This window comes from Ambystoma mexicanum, chromosome 1q (assembly GCF_040938575.1).
Source record: "Ambystoma mexicanum isolate Mex_15411 chromosome 1q, UKY_AmexF1_1, whole genome shotgun sequence".
NCBI classification, from domain to species: domain Eukaryota; kingdom Metazoa; phylum Chordata; class Amphibia; order Caudata; family Ambystomatidae; genus Ambystoma; species Ambystoma mexicanum.
Window position 1 is genome coordinate 843,248,696 of NC_090922.1, and position 24,497 is coordinate 843,273,192.

Here is a 24,497-nt window from a genome sequence, read left to right on the forward strand (position 1 = left end):
GTAGGTTAGTGGGAGGATCGGGAGAAAGAGCAAGGGAGCTATGATGTGCCGTTGGCAGCTTCATTTCGGATGTACTGCTCACTGAGCTTGAGTGCGAGATTCGGGAAGTGGACGTCATGTGGTGTGCAATGTTGTGTGTGCTATGTCTTGTTGCAGTATTGCGAAGTGTGTGCGTTTGCTGTGCTGAGGAGTTCTGGTTGTTTTAGTGCAGTATGTGAGAGTTGTATGCAGAGGGTTGATTGTTAGTAACAGTTTGGGTTGTTAGTGGTCGTGGCTGATCTTCTTCAGCTTTTCTGGTTTATTAGTTGTATTTTTCTTTCTTCCGTGTGCCCTTTCCAGTTGTGTCAGTAAAGTTGTCTCTGGGGGAAGGGTTCTAGCACTTTTTTGCTACTCTGGGCCACATCATGAGTTGGGCCTTAGCTTATTACCGCTGCATTTAAGGGTTGGCCCAATAATGAGTCGGGCGGTAAGTGGAAGTTTTACCTCTAGCTTTTTGCTGGAGGTAAAAATGTCCCCTTACTGCCCATTTTCAGTGCTATTACAGCCGGCGCAATTACCGCCAGTGGTAATAGCACCCCCGAGCCCCCAATGGACCCAATGGGGAATGGGAACTTTCCACTGTACTGCTACTCGTGATCCAGCACTAACAGCATCAGACCAAGTAGCGGTAACGCTATTTGCGCTGGCGGTATCCCAGAGGTATTCCCACCGGGATACCGCCAGACTCATGATGAGGCCCTCTATCTGTTGCCCGAATTCTGAGTGCAGTCCCTATTGCTGGTTAGATTCCCGTTCCTAGCCCAGAGAGTGATCAGCAGGCGGGGAGGTCTTTAACTGGATTCCATTGGGGGGGTTAAGTTGTAGTAGGGGTGTAATTAGTGTTTGGTGCAGCTCCCTCGTGTAGCCCTTACTCATGGCATGCTTGGGGGTGACCCTCCCTTTCCCACCCTGGGTTTTCCTTGGCATACTTCCCTGGCCCTAGCGTTTCTGTGTTATCACCATCTCTTTTCCAGGGCTCTAAATTGGCCAGGGAGGTGGATGGGGTGGTTCTCTTTCTGGTGCTATCCCTCAGTCTTGTTTGTCCTGGTTACTTCTCTTTTTTCCCGTGCTTGGTTGATTGGGAGGTGTGCGGACGTCGTGCAGTCGGCTTTGTTGTGTTCAGAGTTGAAGAGACAGATTTTCAACAGTTTCCTGAATTTTGTATGGCCCTCCTTGGTTTAAATTTCCCTCGGAATGGACTTCCATAGATTTGCGGCTAAGCAAGAGAATACTGAGCTGACCAGTTTTTTCTTCCAGTACTTTTTGGGTTCAAGACAGATGTCACTGCAGGATCTCAGGGTTATAGCTAGTTTATAGATGGAGAATCTCTATTGGATAAAGTCTGCTCCCATAATGTGATTGGGCAACCCATTGCGATTGTAGAAGATTTCTCTATTGTGAAATCAGCTGCTGCTAATGCTTACTCGCATGGAAAGTGACCCTGCATTACTGTATCTAAGAGTCCACTGTAGTAAACCAGAGGTTTGCGTCCCATTGATGGCTGCTGAGTGAGGACAGCCATCATCGCCTGACCATTTACATGTGAGAACAGAAAGAACTGGTTGTTGTAATGTGGTGTGGTCAAAACGGGTGCACTGCTTATTGCGTTTTTCAGTTCCTTAAATGCCTTGGTCATCTCATCTGTCCAGACAAGGGGTCCCTCTATTTTCCCTGCTTTCTTTAGAGCTTGCAACAGGTGTTTGGTGTTGGTGGAATAGTCAAATATCCATGCCCTGCAGTAGTTACATAATCCTGGAAACTACTGCATCTGTTTTACTGTGGTTGGCGGCGGTGTGTGTTTTACTTACTACTGTTGCTCTTTCTGGTGTTACGCTTCTCCCTGCTGATGATACTAATTGTCTGGGGTACACTACCTCCTTCTGGCAATACTGCAATTTGTTTTTGTCCACCTTGTATCCCTTTTCTGCTAGTAAAGGTAAATGTTTTACTGAGTATTCTCTATATTGCTCTTCTGTTGGGCTGCAGACATAAATGCTGTCTACATATTGAATAACTGTGCTCTGTACCTGTAAATTTCCTAAATCTATGTGCAATACTCTTAAAGATGCTTGGTGACTCACAATACCGTTGTGGCAACCTTGTGCATTGAAATTTCTGCCCTTTGGTAGGTGAATGTTGTGAGATACTAAGAGTCAGGGTACAATGGGATGGGGAAAAATACATTCTTGAGATCAATTACTGTGAAGTGGGCCGCTGTGGTGCGGATGTTGCAAAGGATGGTGGCAGGGTTGAGGACCACTGGAAATTCAGATTCTACAATAATATTCAATGGGTGCAAGTCCTGCACCATCCTCCAATTTGAACCCGGTGCTTTTTTCCCTGGGTACATAGCCGTATTGCATTGAGATTCTGATGGCTGTACTATGCCTTGTTGCCATAATGCTACAATGTTGGAATACATCGCTTCATCTGCTTCCCTCGACATTGGGTAGGGTACTGTGGCACGGGGAGTAACAGTGCGCCTGGTTTCAGCTTGATGCAAACTGCCCCTATGCTGCTCAATAAACCTACATCATGGGGGTTGATGATCCATAATTGACTGGATACTGTGATGAATCCAATGGAGTCACCAGGGATTCCCTGGTGGTAACCCCCTCTCATGTGGCCACAGCAGCGGCTACCTTCTCCTGGCCCTGGGGCCAGCTATATGAGGGAGGATCACATGGGAAGAGACAACTACCGGGGAGATGTCCTGACTTCATTGGATGAGACATGGTATCCCCGGGTTTGCCCATGAGCAATACCCCCTGATACCCAATACCCTAATGGCCTTTTGCCATGAGTCTGTTTTCCCCTTTAGGAAAAGTAGAGAATGCTTTTCCCAACACCCTTCAGACCAACTTCCCATTCCTGGTCTGAAAAGTAAAAGCTTCAAGAATACCCTTTTAAGTTCTAATTCCCCTTCATATAGAACTGATTTGTCATATGGACCCATTGAGAGAGATTTTCCAAATAATTTGCATCAGTTGACTTCAATGGACTCCAATTCCCACAACCACCTACATACTGGGATGAGGAAGATGAAACAAATGATGCAGAGCAGAAAGAGCCTCAAACTCAATGAGCATCATGCTAGTTGTTTTCTGAAAGCCCCATTGCACGGGGAAATTAAAGATGGAAACTAAGTTGTTCAGCAGAAGATGTTGCATCTCCCTCAAAGGCGTGTGGAAGCTGGAACCACGAGCCGGTGTGGCAGAGCCAATGGGTTTGTAAGCAGAGAAGGAAAGTAACGTTGCACAAGCAAGAGCTGCTGCAGAGAAGGCAAGAGCAGAGAGAGATTTCCTGGGTGTTCAGCAGCTGTAAGAAGCAGCGTTACCCTCACCTGGACCTGAAGGAAAGCAGGCGTGCAGGAACGGAGCCACAAGAGAAGCCGGAGAGATGTCAAAGCAGCCCAGGGTGGGAAGCAAAAGGCAAAGCTACACCGCGTAAGCGCAAACAGAACTGAGGATGCTACACAGAGCCAGAGAGTCAGCAAAGTGGGGACCCCAGGGTGTTTTGGCGACCGCGCCAAACACAGTTTGAACATTGTAAAGCTGCAGAGACAAAAATAATAAGATTGCCAGGGAGTCAAAAAGGCAGAGTACAAACACGATCCACAATAACATATGAGTGAATGGAATACAGATGTGGGGAAAGCTTGAAAGGAACATTGAAACAGAAATGTAACAAATACATGGAAATCAGAAGTCCTTGCAACAGAATATATGAGGTAGTATCAAGTGTATGTGAAGTCCTGGCAAGAGTATAACAGGCTGTTAAAAATATAAGAGATCCTGGCAGAGGAGTATACCAGGCAGCTAAAAGTACAAAAGAAGTCCTGGCAGGAGAGTACACCAGGCAGTTGAAAATGCATAAGAAGACCTAGCAGGGGAGTATATGAGTTGATTGCAAAGCTACAAGAACTGTCAAGAAAGAACAGTGTTTGCTGAACAAAGAAGGAACTTTTGTTAAAGAAGGATTTACCTGGCAAAACAGCTTTGTACCTAACAGGATTCTTGTGGGCCAAGAAAGACACAAGGCCAAGAGACATTGCCATATCCTGAAGAATCCACGGGAAGGGAATCACCCTCTGGAATCAAGGTCTTATCATCTTGGAGAACATTTACACTGGAGCTATTCTATTTTTATTTCATGAACAATTATTTTTGCAAAAATCATTTTAAAAAAAACTTTGAACCTCATTAGGACTCTGGCAGTAGAGGGTTAAGGGCGCCGGTAGAGCTGCCGGCGCCGTTAACCCTCTACCTCCTCATTACGAGGTCTGCAAGTGGGCCCCGCTAAGGACGTCTGGTAAAACCAGGCGTCCTTAGCGGGATCCACTAGCAGACCAGAATGCTAACAACAGGCCTGTCATTAACAGGCCCGTTATTAGCATCCGCCCCATTCCCATTGAGCCCTATTGGGGCTCAAATGGGGATGGGGATGTACCGGGTACCGGGTCTGGGTCCCGGGAAAGGGAATTACCGGGTCCTCCAAGGTCAGAATGGCCCGGTAATTCCCCATTCCAGGAACCAGGACCCGGTACCCAGTATGGGGGTAGCCATGCCGCTAAAAGCGGCATGGCTACCACCATACTCGTAATGAGGCCCTTTGTCTTGCACAAGGTTGCAGCATTGCAAGTCATAAACAATCATCAATAGCTTGCTGACATAGACATATGTTTGCATGTTATGCGTCACAACACAGGTCAAATGCCCTTCTCTTTCGTGTTTTGATGTTCAAAATATTGCTGAAAGGCACCCCAGATGTCCCGTGGGCGACATACCGGTGACTGTAGGCCAGTGTACATTTCTTCCTCATCATTAGCCCAAACCATGTTGTGGAGCCAATTATCATACGTGGGAGCCTCCTTCCATGTCCAGTGCATCAAAATGGCTCTTTTTGCCAACAAAAGACCAAGATTAACCAATTTATGCTTCACAGGGTACAGCCTCTTCACATATCCCAATATACATGTCGCGGGTTCCCACGACATAGGCTGGCCCACAATCTCTTCGAAGCATGACATATTGCATCCCAATACTCCCTCAACGCCGACACATCCACAGCATGTGCAATATATCAGCTTCTAAAGTTTCAAACCTGGGGCACCTCCCCTCAAAGGAGGGAAACATTTTCCTAAGGCGGGCCGGGGAAAGGTATGTTCTGTTTAGGGTCTTGAAGTGAATCAGCCTGTGTCTAGAGTTTAATGATACAAGCTTCTAGGTGACATTGAGGTCCTTCTCCCATTTACTCCTAATGTCCATTGTCTGCACCTCCCAGGATATCTGCACGAGTTTATATAGTGCCAAACTTATTTCTTCCTTGCATCTAAAGTCAGTACATAGCTAAGGCATGGATTTGATGCAGGATCATGTGGGAATTCAGGCCACACAGAGGCCATAGCTGAGCTTATCTGGCAGTATTGGAGTCTACAAAGTGGTGCATCCCCCACGCATTCCTTGACCTGATCCGATGAAACACATGTCCCCTCATAGAACAGGTCGCCTAGGTGCAATATACCAGCCCTGCGCCAGTGTGCTGCCAGTTGCTTATCCTTTGCTGCACTCAAAAAAGGCGTGCCCCAAATCGGAATGTCTTGGTTATATAACACTATATTCCTAGGGTGCCTGACTAGCCTAGTCCAAGCCTCTTGTGTGGCTTTCACTGGGCCCAATTGATGTGAATAATGACCCGTTGCCCGTGCTAGCATATGTATCAGTAATGTCAAAGCCACCCTGCCTCTCCAACACAATATGCAATGTCCTCCCACCACCCAGTATATCGCATAGTGTGCCTGGGCAGCCAAGTAGTATAGCTCAAAATCAGGTGCTGATAGGCCCCCGAGCTCATAAGGTAATGTGAGTCATTGCCAATTAGCCAAAACCTGTCCCTTCCAAACAAATTAGGAGCATGCTCGAGCCACTCCAACAAAAAGAGACCTGCCAGGCCACAGCGGAACATTGCTAAATAAGTAAAAAAGCTTGGGTAGGATGATCATTTTAATTAATGCGACCCGTCCCATCAATAAGATGGGAAGCTGGTTCCATCACTCCAGTCTGGTGCCCATTTTAGACATCACAGATTCATAATTAAGGGATCAAACGAGGGAGGGTTTGCGTGCAACCTCAATGCCTAGGTATTTTATATTCAAGGGGCGACCACCGGAACCCAAACATATTTATTGGTTCTTGAGTAGTATCCGTTAGGGGAAAGACTTCAGACTTGGCACTATTCAAGCGCAAGCCAAAATAATTCCCAAACTCGTGGACCACAGCTAATATCCTCTGCAAATATTTCCCTGGGTCTTTTATATACATCATTATGTCATCGGCATATAATGTTATGAGTTCCACTCGCCCGGCGATGTTGATGCCAGCGCTCGCGTGCAGAGCTCGCATGAGGTCAGCCAATGGCTCTATCACTAAGAGGAACAACCGGGTTGACAATGGGCACCCCTGCCTAGTGTTGCCTTACAGAGCTAATGCCGGCGAAAAGTACACCGTTCACATACACTCTAGCACACGGCTGTGTGTTTAAAGTCTTCACCGCCTTTATAATGTTTGGCCCAAAGCCATAGTTGTGCAGAACCTTGAACAAGAATGACCAGTACACCGTGTTGAATGCTTTCTGCATATCTAAAGAAACTGTGACCCCCAGAACGTCATGTGTAATCGGTGCAATCAAATTATACATTCAGCGTATATTAGATGCTGTCGACTTCCCCAATATGAATCCCTCCTGGTCCTCATGGACCATATATGGCATCAGCGGGTTTGGTCTAGATGCCAACATTTTTGCAAACACGTTTGCATCAGTGTTTATTAAGGATAATGGTCGGTATGACCCGCAGTCTTCTGGGGGCTTACCTGGCTTGAGTATTAAGATAATTACTGCTTCACGCATTGACTCTGGAAGGATTCCAAGTTCCAATGCCTCTGACCAGACTGATAGTAACCAGGGAGACAGCACGTCAGCAAATTCCTTATAAACCTCTGCCCCAGTCCCTCCGACCCCAGGGCCTTACCACTCGCAAGATCTTTAATAGCATTCTTGATTTCGGTCAAATTTATCGACTCCTCAAGTACATTGCGTGCATCTGCCAACAAAAGTGTTGTGGGATTCTCGCAAGATATTAATCTTTCTCTGTAGTCGTGGCAAAGCTTTTGGGGGAATATAAGACCCTATAGAAGTCATAGAATATCGCACTCACCTTGTCCACCTTGTTAGCCACTGTACAATCCAACCTAATTATACTTCGGATATTAGAGCTGCCGTTCTCAGTACGCACTATCTGCGCTAGCAATTTCCCAGGTCTGTCCTTTTCCCCATATCGTCACGCTGCTGCTGGTCTATCAAAATATCACAATTCTCTATTGGCTGCCTCCCTTTATTGATCTAGGTATGCCTTAATGTCTTTTCTGATACCCAGAATCGCCAGGGATTTCTTTTTGTAATTTCACTAATGTCTCCTCACATCTCTTCAATTCGCCCCTAATGTCGCGCAGTACTCCAAATTCAGTAGACATTGCAATACCCCTGATATAAACTTTAAACACTTGCCAGAGAGTGGCGTGCGTGCACACTGACCCCTCATTAATGTCAAAATAGCTGTCTATATGTTGCATTATATTTGCCTGGAAGGCCGGGTCTTCCAATGATGCAGCCTTAAAGCACCATCTTGCTTTCTGTAATATATTCTCAGGAATATCTAGTGAGAGCAATATCGGGAAGTGATCCGACAAGGTTCTAGGTAATATCCTGCACTTGGTCACCCAGTTCAGTACCTTGGGTGATGCTAACCATACATTGATGCGATAGTGCATGCCATGCACCGAAGAATAAAAAGTGTATGCATGCTGTGTTTTTTTGAGCGTTCGCCACACATCGCTCATCCCCAAGTCCTCTATGTGCGTATGGATGGTGCGTGCAGCACTTGTTAACGACCTAGGTGCTGATGAGGTACAATCAAGCTTTATGTCCAATATAGTATTGAAGTCTCCTCCACAAATTACTGCCGCAGTGGGGTAATTGGCACATTTTTGAAATAGGGTGTCATAAAATTCTGAGTCATCCACATTAGGTCCATAACCATTTATCAAAAGCACCTCCAGATTCCCAAACCTCCCATGAACGACCACAAAACTGCCACAATCATCTCGCACAGTTTCAAAGTGGACGAATGGTAATGACTGGAGTAAGACCTGTAGCGTAAGTCTCCAACCTTGCATGCCTGATGATCTAACAGATGGGTCTCTTGCAGAAATAAAAGCTTGACCCCTAACCTGTTAACATATGAGATTACCATACGCAGCTTCATTGGAATCCCCAATCCCTGCACATTCCAACTTCATAGTTTAACATTACCTAGATCATTCCCTGCCATAATTCCCGTAGTATATCAAGCCCTCCCTGTCAGCAAATCATCCTGACCAGTCCATGTTGTACTGTGTGTATCTTGTGGAATTTTATTACATTTAGAACCCTACTTCCCCCCAGAGCCCTCCTCCCCCCTCATAGTACCCTGAACTTTGATTATGTGTATCCCTACCCCTCTGCCCCCACCCCCTTCCCTCCCTAACAGATATATGCACTCGCATTGGGGGCGACTGTTACCGCTTCGAGTGGAATTTCCTGCATCAACAACATATCTCCTTGACACATAACAAAAAGAACAAAACAACATTGCCATCAACACATTCATATTGCATAGCCATGGGTGAGAGAATCCGTTACAGCCCCATATCATTTCGCCCGTGGCTCCCGCCCTGCAGGGAGCGGAATATTTTACTCTGCAAATGTTGTGGCTTCCTCTGGAAATGTAAAAAATTAGGTCTTATGTATAAATTCTAGGCGCAACCGGACAGGGTAGAGCATAGCGTAGGGTATTCCCCCGAACCCTAAGGAGCTTTTCAATGCCGACAAACGTATGTCTTTCTTGCTGTACTGCCAAAGTATAGTCTGGAAAAATTTGGATCATGCTAGAATCCATCCTCAGTTCCAGCTTCTCACTTGCAGCCCTCAGTGCTAGGTCTCTGTCTCTGTAGTTCATCAGGCATGCAAATATCGGTCTGGGATACCCCCCTGGCCTTGGCTTTGCCATTAGTGCTCTGTGCGTACGTTTCACTAAAAACAGAGGGGACCAACCAGGATTGCCTAGGAGCTCTTTCAGTAGCTCCTCAACCGCAGACTCGATTGCACCCTTCAGGGCGTCCTCTGGTATGCCTATAATGCGGACGTTGTTCTGCCTTGACCTCGCCTCCAAATCCTCGCACTTAGTCTTGATGCCGCCCATGTCCTTGACAAGGGACGGCACAGTTCCCTGTAACGCTGTTATGGTTTCCTCCACCGTGCTAATTCGTGTTTCCATCTCTGTGATCTGCTGCGTTGCCGTCTCAAGTTGAGCATGAATAGGTGTGACATTGACAGTGATGTCATCTAGTTTGCCATTAATAGAGACAAACCCTTGCTGCATAATAGTCATGACACCTTGGAGGTCGATAGGCGGTGAGGATAGCACCCCCTCCACCTGTACCTGGTTACCTGCACCTTCGCCTGCATTTCCACAGGTTTCGGGGTGGGTTTTGAGAATTTGTCCATTGAGCCACTTTTCTTAGGACCGGCCCCTTTAGGCATGATGCATCACTATCCGGCTTCCTCACGCAGCTTGCGATGGTCCCAAATGTCGGTGCAAAATCTGGTTCTCCCTAGTTCTTGCCTGGGCATCCAATACAGGAGAAGCATCAATCAACTAATAAGACAATTGCATAACAAACATCAGCATCGCCTCTAACCAGTATCCCAAGCGTGCCCAAAGTATATGGGCTGGTGGCCCCCTTTAAAAGTTGCACCTCACGTCTGCCAGCCCAACTGACCTGGGATATGTCTCAATGGAACAAGTGTCCCGGGCGCCTCAATCCACGTAGTCCCGTACACGTGGTGAGGGCGCAGCCCTGAGAAGACAAGCATAGCCACCAGCCCTGTGGTCCAAGATCACCGCTGGAGCACTTACACAGCTCTGCCGCCGTGGCCGATAAGAATAACATATAGTGCCACACGTGGCAATGACCGTGCAGTGGATCTGTGTTCCCGTGTGTGTTCAGGCCATTCATGCAGCGGGTGGCTCCCACGTCCTGCAATCTTCAAGACGGGAGTTGCTGCACCAAGGGCCCTGTGCCCTCTGCACAACCGCCACAAGGCTGCCTCAGGATCCCACGCCTGGAACACCACCCGGCTCGGGCAGCACTCACCTCTGACTGTCCAGAGGCTCCAGTATGCCACAGGAAACCGCCGCTGCAGACTGTCTCAGAGGGTCGGTCTCCAAGACGGGCTAGCCGATCCCCTCCCAAATGGCATCTTCACACTTAGCTGACCAGTGGTTCTCCTTCCCGGAGCCGCCGACAGCGACAACTGCTCCTTCACTGCAAAACCAGACGGGGCCTGCCGCCGCACAGAGGCCTCGCTCCGTCCAGTCAATGCCACTGAGGTCTGCCACAGTTCGCTGCCCAACACTGCAGCCTTAGTGGTCTCTCCACTGCACAGGACGAGAGCCAGGCATGCACTCACCCCTCATTAGGCACTTTATCGGATTTCTCTTTAAAAACGCCACATTTCAGCACAGGAATTCGCAAGGACTCTCCAGACTAAAACGGAGCTCACGCAAAAGCCACCACCTTGGTGATAGCGCAACAGCACCCCCACAAATGCTAGGCTAAAGACATTTTTGCTTCTTACTTTATTATTTTGTTGGTAGTGTGATGGTCAGGATAGAATGTTTTGGACACAAGGACAGCTTTTTGATTTCTAACATCGTGACACAGACAGTTCCTTAGTTTTTGGTTCCTCTTAGAGCAGGGACAGAGAGGCATTTTTCCAACCCGTTTATGTTAATAAAAGTCTGTAACCAAAAACATGACAACTTTGTGTCCGGCTTTCATTTCTGACCCCTCACAGTACACTCTCCAGATCTTGGTAATGTCATCGCATTGAGCTTACTGTGTGGTACTTCAATGTGGTTTATGGTTATCTGACAAGGTATACACATTTCAAACACCATATCTCCTGTATTGTCGGCGTCTTTGAACAACTGTCTATCGGACACCTCTCTCAGGGGGTGGGTTGAGTCTATGCACAAAACAGTGGGCCATTCTCCTCATTTTCATCCATACCAGACAATATTACCTTGTCTGCCCTCGCAATCACTGCTTCTAGATCTAATGTGATGAGTACATGATGCCCTTTCCTGGGGAACAGCTGGTCTCAACAGAAATTCAGCAGGTATGCGCAGTGTCTTGTCCTGAACCCCAGGGACCCATCCTAACAGTACTGCTACACCACAGAACAACAAGTTACTTACCAACTGTAACGTTCTTTTGATTGGATGTTCCTCCCACGTATTCCTCATCTTAGATATATCCTTACCTTCAGCTTTGCTGCTTTGGAAATTTTTTCTCTCTCCACTAGAGGGCACTCCACTCGAGGCCGTGGCGTCGATGTCCCTCAGCGGCATCCGTCGAGCACCAACATCATCCGCTGTATAAATGCCTTGAGCACGCCTGTTGGCCTCAGTTCTGTTTTTTCGTGTATTATAGCCCATGGATTATAGTTAAAGGGCGTGCCTCTTTTAACCCAGGGCTTAAAAGAAGTTAGAGTGTAAATCACATAAACTGTACTCTGGGGTAGGCTGGGAGGGTCGATGAGGAATATGTGGGAGGAACATCCAATTGAAAGAATGTTACAGTTGGTAACTTGTTCTTCCAATGGATTGTGTCCTCCCACGTATTCCTCATCTTAGATAGACTCCCAAAGCAGTTTTGTATTGGAGGTGGGAGGACAGAAATTTTAATCATGTCCAGAATGAAGTACTGATTTAGCGAATAGACCTCCTTGAGAAGAAGTCAAATCTAAAGCATAATGTTTTATAAAGGTGTGGATGGATGACCATGTGGCTGCTGCACAAATATCTTGCACAGGGACACCCCTTTGAAGTGCTGTCGAAGTTGCCATGCCCCTGGTTGAATGAGCCCTCAGCCCATCTGGTGGTTCTTTCCCAGCCAATCTATAACATTCTGTTATAGCTCAAATTATCCATTTAGATAATGTTTGTTTAGTTACAGCAAGTCCTCGTTTGCGGCCAGTGTATCCCACAAAAAGTTGATCACACTGATGTATTTTTGCCAATCTTTTTTTGTGACAGGTTAAAATCTGAAACAATTTTTGGCAAAAAAGATGGTTTTACTCAAAGGACTACTTTAGCTTTATAAAAGATGGTGTGAGGAGGACCGCTAGAAAGCGCCTGTAACTCACTTACCCTGTGGGCTGATGTAATTGCCACAAGAAGTATTGTTTTTAAAGTAAGGATACTCAATGGACAAGAATGTAAAGGCTCAAATGGAATACATGTGAGGAACTTTAGAGCCAAGTTTAAATCCCACACAGGAACTTGAAAGGGTATCGGGGGGGGGGGGGAACACATTATTTAGACCCTTTAAGAATTGAATTATGAAATGTATCTTAAAGTAAGATTCTTCCTCTGAAGAGCACTTAAAAATGGATAGCGCTGCTACGTATCCTTTTATCGTACCAACCTGGAGCCCCAGATTAGCCAAATGTAATAGAAAAGACAATACTGTGGGAATGTTACATTGAAATGGGTCCACATTTTTTTCTCTGCACCAGTTACTGAATTTGTTCCAATGACACTGATACAGAGATTTAGTTGCTGGTCTTCTGCAAGATCTCCATTACGTCATCCGGAAGGTCCCAATCCTTGTATCTCAACCTCTCAGAAGCCATGCGTGAAGGTTGACTGTGTTGACCTCTGCATGGAGAACGTGACCTCCATCTTGCGAGAGAAGATCCTCACTTTTTGGAAGACTTATTGGAGGGCAGATGGACATGTCCAGAAGGTCCGGGTACCACGTTCTCCTGGTCCAATCCGGAGCAATTAGTATCATGGTTTTCCCAAACTTTTTAAACCTCTTGATTACTTGAGGGATCACAGGGACTCCATGGAGGGAACACGTACAGAAGTGAGAATTCCCATTCCACCACAAACGCCTCCCCTAGAGCTCCTCTCAGGGGAAATTCCATTGAGCAGTATAGTTCGCACTGCCGGTTGGCACCGGTCGCGAAAAGAGATCCACTTGAGGGGTTCCCCAAAGGGCGAAGATCTTTTGAAGGACTTCCTGAGCTAGCTCCCACTCATGGGACACTGTGCTCTGCCTGCTCAGAGCATCCACCGCTGCGTTTTGCTCTCTGGCTAGATGAACTGCAGACAGAGAGATCCCTCCTTGTATTGCCCAAAACCAGAGCTGCTTTGCTTCTCTGCACAGTGGCAGTGACCCTACTCCTCCTCTCTTGTTGAAGTAGTACATGGCCACTGTGTTGTCCATCATTATTAGGACATTCTTTCCGTGTACAGAGGGCAGGAAGGCCTTCAGCGCTAGTCTGACTGTCCTCAGCTCCAATAGGTTGATATGTAGTTTGGACTCCAATGGAGACCAACGACCGCTGATTGTCAGATCGTTGGTGTGAGCTCCCCATCCCGTGAGTGAGGTGTCCATTACTACTGTTATCTCCGGCCATGGTTGCCAAAAGATTCTCCCTTGAGTATATGTTTCCTGAAAGTCCACCATTGCAGATCCTGTGCTACTCTCGTTGGAACTTGCAATAGATCTGACATTTCCCCTGAAAATTGAGACCATTGAGTCCTGAGAACCCATTGAAGGGATCTCATCCTCAATCTGGCTTCTGGCACCAGAAAAATGTCGGATGCCATTAGACCGAGCAACCTGAGAAAATCGAAGGCCGGTAGATACTGGGCATTCTGGAATTTTATTACCATCTGCAGAATGTGGTGAGCTCTCTCTTCGGGAGGCGAGGCTTTGCCCGAACAAGTATCCAGGACTGCTCCGATAAACTGGAGTTTTTGTGATGGTATCATGTTTGACTTTTTGAAATTTAGAGAAAACCCTAGGAAGTGGCAAGTTTTGGACAGATGATCCTGGGCTTGTTCTGGAGAACGTGCCCTGATCATCCAATCGTCCAGATAGGGGTAGACGTGGATCCCCTCTCTCCTGAGACTTGCTGCCACTACCACCATCAACTTGGTGAAAACTCTCGGGCAGAGGTCAACCCGAAAGGCAGAACTCAAAATTGATAGTGAGAATTGCTAATCGCAAACCTCAGGTACTTTCTGTGCTTAAGATGGATTGGCACATGAAAGTAAGCATCCTGAAGATCCAATGACACCAACCAATCCTGGAGCTGGAGAACCTGAAGAATCTGAGAAAGTGTGACCATCTTGAGTTTGTCCTTCCTGAGGAACTTGTTCAAGTCTCTCAAGTCTTGTTCAAGTCTCTCAAGTCCAAGATGGGTCTCAGTCCTCCGTCTTTCTATGGAATGAGCAAATATGGGGAATACCAACCCTTGTTCCTCTCCGCTGCAGGTACATGTTCTATTGCACCTTTCTGTAGCAGGGTTAAAACTTCCTGCAACAGGAGCGGATCTGGATGTTTGACAGAGTTGTATCCTGGTGGGTGATTCTGAGGTTTCTTTAGGAAGGGAAGGCAGTAACCTTGGGATACTGTTTCCAGTGCCCAAGCATCTGAAGCAATGCCCCGCCATTCTTTCAGATGCCGTGAGATCCTGCCTCCCACTGGGGTCTTGTGGGTTAAAACCTCAGAGTGGTTTTGCGGCAGCTGCAGCAGCGGCTGAAGGGACAGATGCCGCTGCTGGGGCAGATCTAGAACCTTTTCCTCGCCATGAGGACATTTTCTTTGACCTCTTTGACTGGCCTGTCCCCTTCCTTTTCCAATTGAGGAATAAAATCGAAAGGGACGACCCCTCCAGGAAGATGAGCCTGTGTCGGGGCGTTGATGAGGTTGTCTTATAGCGGCACTGAGCGATTTTGCCACCACTTTGAAGGTCTGCAGCTTCTTCAAACTTTCATCTGCCTTGCTGCCAAACAACCTCGAGCCGTCAAATGGCATATTAAGAAGCCTGGATTGTACGTCCGGTGCAAAGCCTGACTTCCTTAGCCACGCAAATCTACGTAGCACTGTGCAGATGCCATGGACCTACTGATACTGTCAGCTGTGTCCAAACCTGATTGAAGGCATTCCCCGTAGCCTCCTTTCCATCCCATATTATGGCTAGGAATCCATCACGTTCCTCACCTTCTGGGATGTGCTCAGCTGCCGCTGACATGTAGTCCCACAGAGTATATGTAAATCTTGCAAGGGTGCAAGTTACATTGGTGGATTTTAAAGCCATGCTTCCAGATGTAAAAACCTTTCTGGACCATGCATCAACCTTTTTATCATCCCTATCGGGGGTCCCTAGAACTACCAGACTTTCTGGAGATGGATGCTTGCTCAAGTATTCTGGGTATGAATTACAGGGTCTATATTTTTACACACATTTCTTATTTACTGCTGGAATGGTTTCAGGATGTTCCCATGCAGAATTAACCCTTCTTTGTAAGGCTACATGAAAGGGAAGTATGGGGTCTTGCTGAGGTCCTCCTGACAGGATATCAGTCATGTCATCATCTTTAATTCCTACCCCATCCCATGAATTCAGTAACTCTACTCATTAACTTTCTATAGCCCGCATCAGCATGTCCTGCTGGGTCAGGCTTTTCAAATTCTTATTCTGGAGAAGTATCCAGACCACTCGCTGATTGCAAGCACTCATGTAAGTCTTGTATTTTAGATTGAGGGTCAATTAATTCTTCAGGGACTGGTCTTGTGCCAAATATAACACCAGCAGGAGAAACGTCTTCATCTGCTGATGACTCTCCTTCGTATATGGATGGCATGGTCCTAAAAAAAAGTATGTCTACTCTCAGGATGAAAGATCTTTTCAGGTGGAATAGGTTTTGATATTGGCATAGGCGTGGGTGTCGACAAACATGTAGATGGCGTCGATGTTGTAGCTACAACCTTCGATATTGTCGAGGTAGCCTTCGACATCTTCAAAGGAATCGTCAAAGGAGTTGTCGAGACTATCGATGCCATCGAAGGAGCCTTCGAAACTGTCGACTGTACACTCAAAGTCTTTTTAGGTGGAGTCATCGACGCCTTGTACTCGACCGTCCTCGATGGCTCAGAGGACATTTTCAACGCAGCATTTGAAGACGTATGAGAGTCTGACGCCACCTTTTTTACATATACCTCCGATTTATGCACCAGTAGGATTTTTCCATGAGGTGTCTGGGAAAAGTTTCTGGATGACACCCTCGACAACGTTTTGTCAGATTTTCTTGTTTTAGATCTTCCCCTGTCACTTTTCTTGTGAGCAGGGGCATGGACTTCGTCAGACTTTTTTTAGGGGGTCTGGGCCGCGTTCTCAATTTTGTCTGAGAGTCATGTCTTGAAGGACATGTTATAACTTCCTCAGATGATGTCGAGGAAGAAGAGGAAGAAGAGGGAGACCGGTGTCGTCTTTTTTTTCGCCTTGTTGGAGGTCGAAGAAGAGGACTTTCCTGATATGCTCCTCAATCTAGATTTTTTATGATGTTTCATCGAAAACTCAGCCGAGTCTTTTCTCCCCTTCGAAGAAAACTTCGAGGAACCCTCCCCCACCACCAGTTTACCTCTTTGTTCTTTTAAGGCCTTATGGGTCATCTATACGATGGTCGGAGTCGAGGCACCAGAGGCAATTTCTATGGGGATCAGTCAGCGACATCTTTTTCCCACGTTTCTGGCATTTCTTGAATCCAGTTTTCAGTGTGGAAGGGTTTTATGAAGACGACATTATTCACATGAAACTGAAGCGCTGTTGTAACTATCCGAAGCGAAGCTAACGGAGAAACAGAACTGAGGCCAACTGGTGCGCTCAAGGCCTTTATACAGAGGATGACGTCGGTGCTCGACGGATGCCGCAGAGGGACATCGACGCCACGGCCTCGAGTGGAGCGCCCTCTAGTGGAGAGAGAAAAAATTTCCAAAGCAGCAAAGCTGAAAGTAAGGATATAGCTCAGATGAGGAATATGTGGGAGGACACATTCCATTCGAAAAACATATCTTTGTTTAAGGGCACTACTTGCATGTTGCTGTCACTGCAAAGTGCTTGTGTTATTGCTGCATCTCTAGCAGGATATATACCTAATGTTGAACACACTATAGCTTCCTCAGTGAAGTCAATGGTCATATTCAACTTGCTCAGGAGATCCCACCCTAGAAGGTTAACTGGTGTGTCTTTTCACTACAACAAGGGTGCTGACAACTTCTGTGTTCCTATAGTGATAGGTAATTCTTCAGTGAAAGGAACTGATACAATAGCCCAGGAGAATCCCTGTATGTCCATTCTTTTACCTGACAAGGGGAACTTGCCTTCCCTGATACAGGACTTGGTGGCCTCTGTATCAACCATGAAACCAAAGATTCAATCTCCTATCCTCACTCCTACCCTGGGTTTCCTCTTCCAGGTCGGAAGTGATTGACAGCAATGGGCACGCCAGGGCTCTCAGTCGGCTGTCCTAGTGAGGATAGGCATTTGTGCCTGGAAGCTGTAAAGGACTGCACCCTAAAACACTTGCTCTGGTGTAATGTGTTACTGTGCCTTGTGGCAGGGGATTTGTGGGTGGCTGCTGAATTTGTGTCTTTATGGCATTTGGTGCTGAGTATTGGAACAACTGTGATTGCATGGGACCTGGAACACATGGGATAACTGGGAGCTGCATTTGATATGGTGGGTTGTAGGTGTGCCAAAATGTGGATTTGCTAGAATTGTTATGAGAAAAAGGCAGACTGCCTCTGCTTTCTCGTGGAAAATTTCCTATCTAACCACAAGACCATCACTGTCCTCCAAACCTGGGTCGCATTCCTCCTCATCCGTTCCCTCTGCCTCACTGGTAATTGTCCATTCCCCTCTGGTAACTTCCTGCTTCCCATCCACCATCTCCTAGTCCTTCCGACCATCCCTGCTGGGCATTCTGTACATGTTGCCCTTCCATACTGAATTTAGGTACCTTTTCTGGGCCAAATTAGCCTCTGCCTTTTGTGCTTGTTCTGCTATTTGTTTCTCCTTTTCTTCCCTACTCTTATAAAAATGCACTATGTGTGCCTGTATCTGAGGCCACCCTTTTGCCTCGATACCAACGACTTTATCTAAATCATTTTGCACATCTGTGGGGAGACCCCTGCACAACATGTGATAAAAGACGGCTATATTCTTGTCTGGTCCTTCTCCTCTCTCTAATCTCCACATCTCCTGAATCTGGTAAACGTGAGGTTCTGCCCTCATTGTATGGGCCCTGATGGAATTCATGTCAGGTATGTCAGGATATGCACTCCTTAATGATTTAGATACATGTGCTCAACAGTTGTTAAATGGTGCACCATTGTGGGTATCACTGCTCACACGTGCCCATGGGTACCCCGCCTTTCTCCATATGTCTTTCGCCTGCTCCCCTAGAATCGCGGCAAAACAACTTTTCATGTCTCCTACAGCTAACGTAATCCCTGCTGTTTGTTTTCAGAGGGCGTAGATCCATTTGCATGCTTCCGCTGTAAGGGAGGGCAGTGTCCTTAGTAGGTTGTTTCGAGTCATGTGGGGGCAGGGCACATGGGCCTCATCAGGGGTTGGGTGGAGCAGCAAAAATGCAGCAGTAATGCTATTATATTACCGCTTCGCCCAAACCAACGTTTGGGCGGAAAGCTGGAGATTTACCTCCAGCTTAAATCTCCAGCTTTCCGCTAATTTTCGGTGCTATTACCGCCGGCGCTATTACCGTCAGTTGTAATAGCGCCGAAAAACCCAACAGAGTCCTATGGACTCATAACAGATGGGGAATAGCAGCGCCACCACAACTCAGGATCTGGCGCAAATTGCACCGGACAGAGTTGCAGTAACGATAATTGTGTTGGGAGGTATCTCAGTGCAATTAGCACCAGGATACCGCCCAACTCATAATAAGGCCCAGAGTGTGCTCTCCCCGCCCCTTTTCGTAGCAAGGGGAATGCCTATTCTGAGATATCTTCCTTGCCTTCTTACCCTTTACTAGGTCTATTCGTCCAGGCTGCGATCTAAGCTTTGGACCCCATGTGTGGTTTGCCTCTGTTTTTCTTCTGTCTCCCAATCCTCATCTTCGCCTGCTGCTTCTCCTTCACTATATATCGTATCATAGTATACGCTATGCCGACGTTCGTCCCTATGCTGCGGGACCAGCAGAGCTCCCCCTGGATTGAGAGATTCCTTGCTTGAGTCAACCTTAATATCCTTGATAACCTTACTATCGATCTTGAAAAGAATCTGTCCTACCCTCCACTCGTCTGTACCTTTTGGCTGTGCTCTGCCCCTTTCTCCTGCCCTGCTCACCCCAGCTCTTCCCTCTGCTTTCATTAGCTGGGCTTCAAGTTCTCTGAGAGCCATAGTTTTTAGTTCCATAATTAATGGGTCCCATGTTTTATCCTTCGGCTCTGCTAATCTATCCTTATTGTGCTAAGTGGGAGATGTATACTGTGGGTTGGTGTACAGTGCAGCTGGCTGTAAAGGAAAACACTGATAAGGAGGTGGGGCAGTGGCTTGTGCCTGATTGGCTCCCTCTGTGCTATCATCAGGTGCAACCTCTACGTCTTTGAAAAATTTCCATAATTCAAGCTTACTTTTCAATTTTTTTCCTTTATATGTTGACAACAAATGTGTGTAAATGTGTTACAATATAGTTGTATCATGTGTGCCTTCCTCGGGCCAAGATTTGAGCATTCTGTCTTCTGTTCCCTGAACCCACTCCTGGTTGTGCTTCAGGATTTTTTTCCCTATACTGTGGGAACATCTTACACATATGCTCCAATAGAGTACCCATACACTTTCTCAACTCCAACCTTATTTAAAACAAAAACCTCCCTGACACCGGTCCAGCAGCGTCTTACTTCAAAACCACAATACACTAAAAAAAGGTTCCCCTTTACAAAACAAAAATGAACCCCCCCTTAAAACACTTCTACTAATACAATAACCATAAAAAGACCCCGTCCCCACACTAGGCTGCCAATGCCCCACACCAAAATGCTTCTACATACACAACTATTGACAAAATCAACAATAAAAAGCACATGTATTTACACAAATTCTCCTTCTCTCTAAATGAGGGCACTCAACTGTCCTCATTCCCCTTTCATTATAGGCCGGAAGGATACTGGGCCCTTTCCACATAGGACCGTCACTTTGAATACAGCGTGGTCTTTCCTCGTTTTTCAGCGTTTAGCTACCCCACATACATTGTTCTCTCATACTTCTATTTATGATCTCATCTTTCCCCACGGCAGGGGAGCTTCACACCTTTCAATTGGTCAAAACTCATACACTATTGCACAACGTTGTCTTCCCTCGTCTTTGAAGGGCTTCCCCTTATCTCCTTATTCACCCATGTATCATATAAAACTATAGATCCCGTCTCCTGTTTTTCTCGCAAGAATGCACTCACGTTCTAGGTGTTCTACAAGGTCCTCTGATGCGGTGTCCCCCTCAATTGCCTGTACAGCTGGGTGCAGCGCCCCACTCCAGAGATCAGGCAGGCCTTCAGGGAAAACACAGCATCTGCGAAACCCCTTGTGGTGTGCACATGGATTGGTCACTGCAAGTAGACGCTGCAACCCAGGATGTGCTGCTGTGTGGCCGTCAGCCTCTTGGGGGGTCCTGGAAATCACATCAGGGTCACCAAAAATGTACAGTAGGCCCAAAAACGATGAGTAAAAAAAAAAATCATAGGAATAAATAAGGAGTGCAAGATTTGCAAGAAACACAGGATTTATTACATGCAAATATGTCCAGGAGGGTCAGTCATCTCCGTAGAGCTGAAAAACAGAAAACATTCTCGACACGCCCTACTCAGTTTCCAGTGTTTATAGATGATAACCACATAAACAACATTTGTAACAAATATCAAGTACATGTTAATCCCACATTTCCCATTGGCAAACACAACTCATGCAATCCAAACCCATTGCTCTGTAACCTCATTTGAATGCCGCCCCCTACGAATGATCTAACTGTGTAGTCAGCAAAAAATACTTAGTTTTGATTGGACAACATTATTGATATAACTGCTGCTACAATGGCCTCTTCCCATTGGCTAGGACAATTTCATGATGTGCATGCCCCCCTCCCCGACACGACCCAATCCTGAAGAGAGTTAGAACAGCAAAGTCAAAACCCTGTGGCAACAAAATAGATGCAATACTACTTTCTCATAAGACAAGACAACTTGGCACCCCTCAGCGACTTTCAGACCTTGCGGTTGGATATTTGGCAACACCTCATGTGACACCAGTCTTGAAATATGTTACTTTCCTAGCACACATCCTCCCATATCTCTCTCAGGAAACAGGTGGCTTCATAAAAATGCAGCTGAGGGTCTGCACTTGAGGACCAATTTCTCAGATTTATTTGCTCAATTTTGCCTGTCAGTTGCAGTTCCAATAGTCCTAGCACTTCTCAATGGTAGCAGTACAACCCTAATCTTGTTCAATGCTCTACCTAGGTCTTGCCACAGGGCCTTGTTCACACCAAAACATGTCCTTCACTGTTATTACATGTATCTAATGTTAGGAGCATAGCGTTATCTATCTTCTGTCTGAAGAGTCTGCCAACAGCTAAGTCTTGCAACAATAACCAATGTTTGTGTGGTGCTTCCCCTTTCTTCCAAGGCCTTGGTCATTTGAACACTCGCTGGGTAGAAAAATAGGAATAAAGTCAAATTAAATGAACAGGACAGAAGCTCATAAATGCGGCCTAGTGCTTCTTACTGACAGAGAGCTGCAAGCTCCAACTAGGCCTAGTTTAAGATGGCAATTGTGACAAACCTTTGTTTGACGTCACTTCTACCTGGAGTGACACTTCTACCCTTTCCATGAGAGTAGTACAATGCGGGAGGATCTTGTGGAGAGGGACTCCTCCTCTGAGGATGACGAACACTTGGGTAGAATTAGGCACAACATCCCCAACATAACCTTCCCAAGCCCTTAACCATCTTTTAGCCAACCTCCACTTGCTAGTACTTCCATTTGCTATTGTGAAATACCATTTACTGACTCCAGTAGTGAGACGAAGAAGAATATCTAGGAGACAGGTACTGACAAGAAGAGAATGCACGGATGCAGGAAGAGCACTTCCATGAACTCAGATCTAGCATTCCAGGAAGAAACATACCTGTACAGACTTTAAAAACCAAAGAGGGACTTGACAAGATGTCAAGCCGTCTCCGGAGCAACAGCGTTCACGGAAGCTATTTGACGTGGGAGATTGAAAGGGTTGGAGGTCGGTGTCCAGACATTTGGTTGACAGAAAACTGGTCGAAAGACATTTGGTCGACGTAATTTCGTCGAAAACCAAATGGCCGATTTTGTTTTTTAATTATATATTTATTTTTTGGGTTTTTGTTTTTTAAAAAAAAGGGCTTTTTAGAAAAAAAGGGGCTTGAGGGTGAAAATAATAAAATAAAAACATTCAACCATTTGGTTTTCAACCAAATTGGTTGGACCATTTGTCTGGTCGACCAATTTTTTTCGACCAAATGTCTGGTAACCTTGGAGGTCGGGACACCGTTGGAGGAGGAGATGTGTCTATCACAGGTCTAACACAAACCCTGCAAGTCTCCAGGAGGAGGTGGACCATCCATTTCATAACAGGTGCTGATAATGCAAGGGGCAAAGGCTGAGGAGCCGCCGCAGCAAACCAGAAGCCGTCAGAAGACACTGAAGACCAAGACAAGGCCACTGCAGACCCCAGTAAAGATCGCAGTGTGGCTGGAAGATCCCAGAAGGTATGGGAGAGAGCGGGCTGACTGGTGGGGGCACTTGAAGCTCCTGGCAACCAGATAACGGCACATGGGGAAACAGGGGGGCAGACCAGTGCCCTGATTTGAAATGAAATACAAACTTTGCATGAGAGAAAATCTTCCTCGTGTCAGTATAGTACCAAACCCCACTGACCACCAGAGAAGAGTCACGGGCCACATTGTGAGAGAGTGTGACCTTTGCATCCGAGGATGTCTTCCTCAGGTTGGTGGTAGCCCCAAGGCCACTAACCATCAGAAAAGGTTTGAGAACCCCCATGATAGAGAGCAAGATAAAAGTCTTCTTCCTCGTGGCAGTACTTGGCAGGATAGTGAACCAAGGGGGCCAATTCAAAGAAGAGGCGAAAGAGAAACCAGGGTCTGGGACCCAATACCAGTAAGAGATACGAGTGATTTTCCTCGAGGTAGTACTTGGCAGGGAAGTGAAGCAAGTGAGTAAGTCAAAGAAGAGGTGAAACCAGAATTGGGTATTATAGGTGTGAAGCCTGATGGAAACAAGACATGGATAGGGAGTCATTACCTCTGGTTGTGATGAACTGAGAGCAAGATACCAGGAGAAGGGAGTCATTCTCCTGGTAGCCGGGAATGGAAGTAAATTCCAAGAAGGCCTGGGGAAGGAAGTCATTCCCCCAAGCTGTTTGAAAGAACAGATAACTCAGAAGGCTGTAATATAAAAAAGGGGCCTGGGGAAGAGAGTTATTCTCCCAGGTTTTCTGAAAACCTATGTCAGGAAAAGGGGAGAAATGTTCCTGGTCCACCAAGAGGGAGGACCACGGTGTTTGGAACTCTACTATTGGGGGAAGGGAGCCCTTCCCCCTGATAGACCCGTGAGAAGTATTGTTTGGAACATTACTAGCACGGCATGGGAGCTATTCCCCCTGACAACGTATGAGACACAAGATTGTTTTGAACTGAATACAACTGTTACAACAAACCAGGAACTTGAACCTTGGAGAAGGGAGTCATCCTCCTGGGGTCAGGCAGAACAATACCACTTTAGTTATAGTTTCTAGTGTGAGGGTCAGAAGCAAGGTTTTCATGACAGGAGGACATTTTGAGTTGACAGACATCCCGACAGTCACCTTAGACCTTTTAGTTGAGGCAGGGAAAAACCCCTCCTAGAGATAAGGATAGGTAGGTTTATTTTTCTCTTTTTCACTGAATAAAAGTATTTGTCCACAAATAGGCCATCTTTGTGTCGGCCTCCTCCTTCTGCACCCTTACGCAATGTTCTGGCTACTGTGGCAGGTGGCCCTTATGCTAATACAAAACAATATCTACCCTGCACTTCAGCCATATACTCAACACCAATAAAAGCCTGTGCTAATATAACAGCGTCACAATCTAATTCTTTCCACTACAACAAAGACAATCTAATTTAGTGATCCTTGCTAAACCTAAGCGCCAGTATCTTTTGCTGCCCCTCATTCCATTTATAATGCTTTCTAGAATGTGTCCAAACTAACTGCAATTCACACGTAAATACAGAAGCTAAAACAAATAATACAAATACTGACACTAAACTAGCTAGCTATCCATACTAATAGAATATGCGCAGCCTGAACCGCCTTCCACATTTGGGACGTTGCAGGGCGGGCATGTTATTTTTACCCTCATGTATTTCATTAAACCTTGTTCACCTATGTTAGTTACC

The 24,497-nt window shown here is 46.3% G+C and overlaps 1 protein-coding gene across 3 annotated transcripts in view; it reads right to left on the reverse strand.

Annotated features, from left to right (window-relative positions):
• AXDND1 (axonemal dynein light chain domain containing 1) overlaps window positions 1-24,497 on the reverse strand; it is an 871,721-nt gene that overhangs the window by 205,674 nt on the left and 641,550 nt on the right. The window lies entirely within an intron of this gene.